Source organism: Pseudophryne corroboree, chromosome 1, assembly GCF_028390025.1.
Source record: "Pseudophryne corroboree isolate aPseCor3 chromosome 1, aPseCor3.hap2, whole genome shotgun sequence".
NCBI classification, from domain to species: domain Eukaryota; kingdom Metazoa; phylum Chordata; class Amphibia; order Anura; family Myobatrachidae; genus Pseudophryne; species Pseudophryne corroboree.
In genome coordinates, this window is record NC_086444.1 from 802,503,157 (window position 1) to 802,511,073 (window position 7,917).

General features: G+C 43.8%; 1 long non-coding RNA gene across 1 annotated transcript; it reads left to right on the top strand.

Annotated features, from left to right (window-relative positions):
• The first annotated feature begins 1,731 nt into the window (after positions 1 to 1,731).
• On the top strand, positions 1,732 to 4,215 carry LOC134948522 (uncharacterized). The gene is made up of 2 exons (XR_010182970.1): positions 1,732 to 3,416; positions 3,689 to 4,215. It is a non-coding gene; the product is annotated as an uncharacterized LOC134948522 (long non-coding RNA).
• The last annotated feature ends 3,702 nt before the right edge of the window (positions 4,216 to 7,917 follow it).

Sequence of the window (7,917 nt, forward strand, 5' to 3'; positions counted from 1 at the left end):
TGCCGATTTTCGGTATACTGCAATTAGTCGCTTACTGTGCATGCGCAAGGTTCGCAGAGCGCATGCGCTTAGTTATTTTACACAAAAGTTAGGTATTTTACTCACGGCACAACGAAGCTTTTTCATCGCTGTGCTAATAGGAGTGTGATTGACAGGAAGTGGGTGTTTCTGAGCGGAAACTGGCCGGTTTATGGGAGTGTGCGGAAAAACGCAGGCGTTGAAGCTGCAAAACGCAGGAGTGGCTGGAGAAACGGGGGATTGGTTGGGCAAACGCTGGGTGTGTTTGTGACGTCAAACCAGGAACGAAAAGGACTGAGCTGGTCGCAATGGCTGAGTAAGTCTGGAGCTACTCAGAAACTGCTAAGAAATTTCTATTCGCAATTCTGCTAATCTTTCGTTCGCACTTCTGCTAAGCTAAGATACACTCCCAGAGTGCGGCGGCTTAGCGTGTGCAATGCTGCTAAAAGCAGCTAGCGAACGAACAACTCGGAATCACCCCCATTGTGCGTAAATCTGGCTCTGGTGCTAGCTAGTGCCTCCTGAGCCATTTACCCCACCACATATCCCTGGTTTGTAGCTATGCGTGTAATGGGAGTGGGCTATATTTGCAGTGGGATTGCAGTATACGCAGATGCAATTGTTGGTTTGGCTAGAGGTCTTCGCAGATTTGCGATCGCAATCAGTGTGCATTCATCTTCAATTTCAATCTGTATAGATTCAGGCTCATAGTCCACAAATGCTGGGCATCTTCATTTTTACACTTTATTTATATTTGAGCTACGTCTTTCCCCTCCCATCATTTGCAGTGCTGCATTTTTTTGCCCAGGTGCAGAGTTACTTATATTTATGTTTTGCTCCCGACCTCACATCTACTGAGCTATAAGATGGTAAAATGGACATGGCAGATGTTTGATAATTACATGCTTTGTTACAGTAGTTGGACAGCACAGAAAGACTTTATTGTTATTAATGCATTTAGATTTTTTGTAAAGGGCTGCATTGTATGCTGGTGCTATATAGAAGCCAATAACTAAATAAATAGAAATGGCTAGATACAGTAAACAGTATTAAGTCTAAAAATGAAGTATATAGTATGCTATTTAGTTCAGTGTCAATACATATTTTTTTATTTTCTATTCAAAGTAAAAGACTTAATGAAGAGCAAAGGAATTATAGCAGCAAGCCCTGCAGAAGGGATGTGTTCATCCAGAAATGCTTAGGCACTTATTGGAAGTCTCCCTGACATTGCTGCCTCTTTATGGTATATAAAAACAAAATGCTATTGATAGTATCCTTGGAAGTCCTGAGAAATTGATTTCATATTCCAAATTTTCAGTGTTATAAAACAAGATGATCTTATTGTAATACCCCACAATGTGAAGTATTACAGTACTGTATGTCTGACATTGTGCATCACACTACAGTGCAAGGTGTATGTCATTATGGGGCAGATTTATTAAACTCGGTGAAATGATAAAGTGGAAGGTGATAAAGGAGCAGCCAGTCAGCTCCTAACTGTCATTTTTCAAACCCAGCCTGTGACATGGCAGTAAGGATCTGATTGGCTGGTACTTTATCACCTTCCACTTTATCACTTCACCGAGCTTAATAAATCTGCCCCTATATAACTGACAGACCACAGCTCCCAGCAGCCCCAGCAACTGCTCAAGAGCTCAGGATCAGGTCACATGACCAGTCAGGTGGTTAGGCCAGTGACAGTTGGGAGAAAGAGGTGGGTGGTGAGAGCTGAGTGGAGGTAATCTTGAGAGGACCGTTGAGAGCTCGCTGAGGGGATGGAGAGGGGTGCGCTGGTGCTGCACACTCAATGCGGCATTAATAGCTGTGGTAATCGCTCCATACCTGCATCTGAAGGCAAAGTTACGCTGAATTACCCCGAACAGACTCTGATGTGTCCCGCTTAGCTTGGAGAGCGATTTCTGTGTGGAGATCCATATCCGCACTCCAGAGAAGGTGGTGGCTCTGGCGCTGATGATGGGGCGGTAGCGGATCCCTCCCTCTGATTGCCTGCTGTAAGATACTTCTACCGGGTACGCCTTCAGGGAAGTGGCTTTGAGGTGACTGACATTCATAGGCGGAGAATCTGCCGGACAGTATGTACTGTAAGTGTGTGAACACCCAGGGAAGTATGGGAAGCAGCTGCAGGCAGTCCATACAAGGCCAGAGGTGGGCTTACATAGACAGTTATACCGCTTTCACATCGCTAACCCGGTAAGGAACCGGCTTTTGAACACACGTCCGACCCAGGTCTGAACAAGCTATACCCCTTTCACATTGTATTTTGGAGCCGTGTTATTACCGAGTTATTCCCGAGTTGGTGCCTTTCACACTAAACCCGGTTCACCCATTTAAAACAGTGTGATATCATTTTAAATGGACTTTTCTGTATCACATTGGTGAGGTTTCAAAGGAAATAAAAGGAGGGCCTGGGGAGTGCTCTGAGTAGTACAGCAATCATGGCCGACAGAGCACATGTCTCTTTAGACTTTGTGCTAGTCTCAGCTGTACTGCTGTTGGATTCAGCCTGTGAGAGGATATTTGAGCTTCTCACATTCTGTAGCTTGTTCAGCAGCTATGTTAGGAGGAGACTGCAGTATTTTAGAGAGACCGACATTCTTCGTCGAAAATACCTGCGCAGGAGGAGATCGTTTATATCAGCTTCTGTGACCACCAACTTAACCTTAACCTCTCTATACAACAAAGATTGTGGGCTAGAGAATGGCAGCATGGGCAAGATTTTATGCAAAGTGTTCTTAACTTTCAGGATGTTCAGTGGAAGTGTCACTTCAGAATGTCGCATCCACTTTTGGGATTTAATGACCCCAGCACTCTCTAGACAGACCACAAACTGCAGGTCACCAATAGAGCCAAGCAGGCGGCTAGCTATAGCATTTCGGTGGTACGCCACTCCGTTGAATATCGCACAATTTCTTGCCTCTTTGGTGTGGGGATATCTGTACTATTTGCAACATTGTACATGAGGTGACCCGAGCATTGGTGGACAACCTATACCACAGATTTATTCCTCTGCAGCACGGCCAGCATTTGGATGAAACAATTAAGGGATTTGTGAAGTGTGGATATCTGCAGTGCACAGGCGCAATCGATGGTACCCACATCCCTATAATCACACCTCATGAAAATCCTGCCGACAATTACAACAGAGAGGGATGGCATTCCATTGTTTTACAAGCTGTGGTGGATCATGTTCTGCCCAGTGTGGTTTTTAATGCTTATTGTTTAAAACCCATTTTAAAATCTAATATATATTTTTATATTAGCTTCACAGCTATTCATCGGTTGGCCAGGATGGTCACTTGATGCTCGAGTGCTTGCAAACTTGGATCTGTACCACCTAGCCGAGGACAAGCAAGGGTGGCTACCTTTTTCCAAGAGAGGTAATTTAAAAAAAAAAAAAACATTTTTGAATATTTTTTAAAACAGGCCCTGGTATAGATGTGTTTTTATTTCTAAACTGATGTAATGTCCATGAATCAATCGGGGAATAGATGAATGCAGTTTGATTAACACTGAGACCAAATAGTTGTACTTACCTTCAAAGATGCTCCCTATGTGGCTACCAGCCTGTCCATCATGGAGGAGTCTGCTCATGTGCGTATACATAGTTCTTGTTGCTAATGTAACATTTTTTTCTCTATATTCATACTAGAAATCTAGATTTGTGGACGGAGTGGAAATCCCGGTACACATAATTGGTGATGCAGCCTACCCATTATGACGATGGCTCATGAAGGGGTTCAACCAACATGTCCAGCTGAGCCCAAATCAAATTACATATATGCACACCCTGAGCTTGGCAAGAATGGTGGTAGAAAATGCCTTTGGACGATTAAAAGGACGTTGGCGCTGTCTTATGAAGCGCAATGATGTAGACATTTCTATCATGCCTAACATTGTTGCAGCATGTTGTATTCTGCATATCCTATGTGAATTTCAGAGGGAGTAATTCCTACCAGAGTGGACAGTGCAGGACTCAGCTGCATAAACTGCACTTGATTCTGAGTCCTGTTTGGGTGACCATTCTGGAAGTGCAGAACAAATGAGGTCTGCTATAATGGCCAACCTTTCCTCATTACTCCGTTAAGTTTTATCAGTTTGTATATTCAGTTAATTGTTGTTTCCACAAAAAATAAACCTGTTTGATGTTCAGCTACTGTGCTGATTACAAACGTACAACAGCTATACGCAATTTTTAAAGGATGTATCAAGCATTTTGGTTTTGAGTAAAAATAGGACAGTTCTAAAGATTAACAAACGGTCAGAGACCTTATAATTTTAATTTGTATAAAACTTTCATATATATATAAAAGTGAACATTCAAATATTTTCAGTAATAAAAGACAAACCAGTAATAGTGTATGACATACACTCACTTTAATTTAAAACATACTTTTTTAAAAACTATAACCATTTAAGATAAATTCCAGTAAACAGGAGACTCTATAGTTGTCTCCCTTTCAGGAGGTGGTTGGGTGTGTTGAGGTTGGGTATGTCGAGGATGGGTATAGTGAATTTGGGTTTGTTAAGGTTGGTTATGTCGAGGATGGGTATATTGGGGTTGCATTTGTTGAGGTGGAGTATGTTCATAGTAGGGGGTGCAATGGTTATACTGGGTATGAGGTTGAGGGTAGTTTGGAGGCGGGTGCTGAGGTGGCACTGTGTGCAGACCTTCAATACATTGGAACATTCTGTCAAATATTGACATTTGAAATTCCTGCATTTCCCTCTGATTTTCTTTTGCATCCCTATTATAGGTTTCCTGCATAGAGTTCCGCTGGGCCATAAATGTGTTGTTCATGTCTTGCTCTGCTTGCAAAAATTGCTCGAGACATGCATATTCTCGATCAGCCATGGCAGCGTCCATCTGCTCCAATTTCTCAACCAGGACAGTGGTCATAATTTTTGCAGCTTGCTCCGTTTTGTTTGGGTGGCGCCTCCTTGGCGGAACAGTATATACTGTGGACACAAGTCTAATAATTTTGTTAATGGAATTTGCAATGAGCTTATATAAAATAACAGTGTGTTCGCAAACGTGTTTGTGGCCTCCTCCCACCTACACACTGCGTATACTCTGCAACATTTATCATTTTTACAGAAATTCCACTATGTGGAGACAAAGAGCGCCAGTGCTTTAATACAATTTATCTGAAATTATATTATATACATATATATATATATATATATATACTTATATATAAATTTATGCAATGCACATAAAAACATATTATGTTTAGTGATGAGCGGGTTCGGTTCCTCGGAAACCGAACCCCCCCGAACTTCACCCATTTTACACGGGTCCGAGGCATACTCGGATTCTCCAGTATGGCTCGGTTAACCCGAGCGCGCCCCAACGTCAACATCCCGCTGTCGGATTCTCGCGAGATTCGGATTCTATATAACCAGCCGCGCGTCGCCGCCATTTTCACTCGTGCATTGGAAATGTTAGGGAGAGGATGTGGCTGGCGTCCTCTCCGTTTATTGTTGATGCAAATATTTGTGCTTGCTTATTGCTTAATTGTGGGGACTGGGGAGCAGCTGTATAATATAGGAGGAGTACAGTGCAGAGTTTTGCTGACCAGTGACCACCAGTATACGTTGTCTGCCTGAAAAACTGCTGACCAGTGACCACCAGTATACGTTGTCTGCCTGAAAAACACTCCATATCTGTGCTCAGTGTGCTGCATATATCTGTGCTCACACTGCTTAATTGTGGGGACTGGGGAGCAGCTGTATTATATAGGAGGAGTACAGTGCAGAGTTTTGCTGACAGTGACCACCAGTATACGTTGTCTGCCTGAAAAACACTCCATATCTGTGCTCAGTGTGCTGCATATATCTGTGCTCACACTGCTTTATTGTGGGGACTGGGGGACCACCAGTATATTATATAGGAGGAGTACAGTGCAGAGTTTTGCTGACCAGTGACCACCAGTATACGTTGTCTGCCTGAAAAACACTCCATATCTGTGCTCAGTGTGCTGCATATATCTCTGATCACACTGCTTTATTGTGGGGACTGGGGACTAGCAGTATTATATAGGAGGAGTACAGTGCAGAGTTTTGCTGACAGTGACCACCAGTATATATAGCAGCACGGTACGGAAGGCCACTGCTCTATCTACCTCTGTGTCGTCAAGTATACTATCAATCTAGATTCTATACCTGTGGTGCATTTTAGTTTTGCAGTTTGCTGACAGTGACCACCAGTATATATAGCAGTACGGTACGGAAGGCCATTGCTCTACCTACCTCTGTGTCGTCAAGTATACTATCCATCTAGATTCTATACCTGTGGTGCATTTTAGTTTTGCAGTTTGCTGACAGTGACCACCAGTATATATAGCAGTACGGTACGGAAGGCCACTGCTCTACCTACCTCTGTGTCGTCAAGTATACTATCCATCTAGATTCTATACCTGTGGTGCATTTTAGTTTTGCAGTTTGCTGACAGTGACCACCAGTATATATAGCAGTACGGTACGGAAGGCCACTGCTCTACCTACCTCTGTGTCGTCAAGTATACTATCCATCTAGATTCTATACCTGTGGTGCATTTTAGTTTTGCAGTTTGCTGACAGTGACCACACCAGTATATATAGCAGTACGGTATGGAAGGCCACTGCTCTACCTACCTCTGTGTCGTCAAGTATACTATCCATCTACATTCTATACCTGTGGTGCATTTTAGTTTTGCAGTTTGCTGACAGTGACCACCAGTATATAAAGCATTACGGTATGGACGGCCACTGCTCTACCTACCTCGGTGTCGTCAAGTATACTATCGATCCATACCTGTGGTGCATTTCAGTTGTGCGCAGTATATATAGTAGTAGGCCATTGCTATTGATACTGGCATATAATTCCACACATTAAAAAATGGAGAACAAAAATGTGGAGGTTAAAATAGGGATAGATCAAGATCCACTTCCACCTCTTGCTGAAGCTGCTGCCACTAGTCATGGCCGAGACGATGAAATGCCATCAACGTCGTCTGCCAAGGCCGATGCCCAATGTCATAGTAGAGAGCATGTAAAATCCAAAAAACAAAAGTTCAGTAAAATGACCCAAAAATCAAAATTATAAGCGTCTGATGAGAAGCGTAAACTTGCCAATATGCCATTTACGGCACGGAGTGGCAAGGAACGGCTGAGGCCCTGGCCTATGTTCATGGCTAGTGGTTCAGCTTCACATGAGGATGGAAGCACTCATCCTCTCGCTAGAAAACTGCAGTGCCACTCCTAGATGGGCCAGGTGTTGGTGTCGGCCACTTGTGTCGCTTAGCTTAGTCACACAGCGACCTTGGAGCGCCTCTTTTTTTCTTTGCATCATGTGCTGTTTGGGGACAATTTTTTTGAAGTGCCATCCTGCCTGACACTGCAGTGCCACTCCTAGATGGGCCAGGTGTTTGTGTCGGCCACTTGTGTCGCTTAGCTTAGTCACACAGCGACCTTGGTGCGCCTCTTTTTTTCTTTGCATCATGTGCTATTTGGGGACTATATTTTTTTGAAGTGCCATCCTGCCTGACACTGCAGTGCCACTCCTAGATGGGCCAGGTGTTTGTGTCAGCCACTTGTGTTGCTTAGCTTAGTCACACAGCGACCTTGGTGCGCCTCTTTTTTTCTTTGCATCATGTGCTGTTTGGGGACTATTTTTTTGAAGTGCCATCCTGCCTGACACTGCAGTGCCACTCCCAGATGGGCCAGGTGTTTGTGTCGGCCACTTGTGTCGCTTAGCTTAGTCACACAGCGACCTTGGTGCGCCTCTTTTTTTCTTTGCATCATGTGCTGTTTGGGGACAATTTTTTTGAAGTGCCATTCTGCCTGACACTGCAGTGCCACTCCTAGATGGGCCAGGTGTTTGTGTCGGCAACTTGTTTCA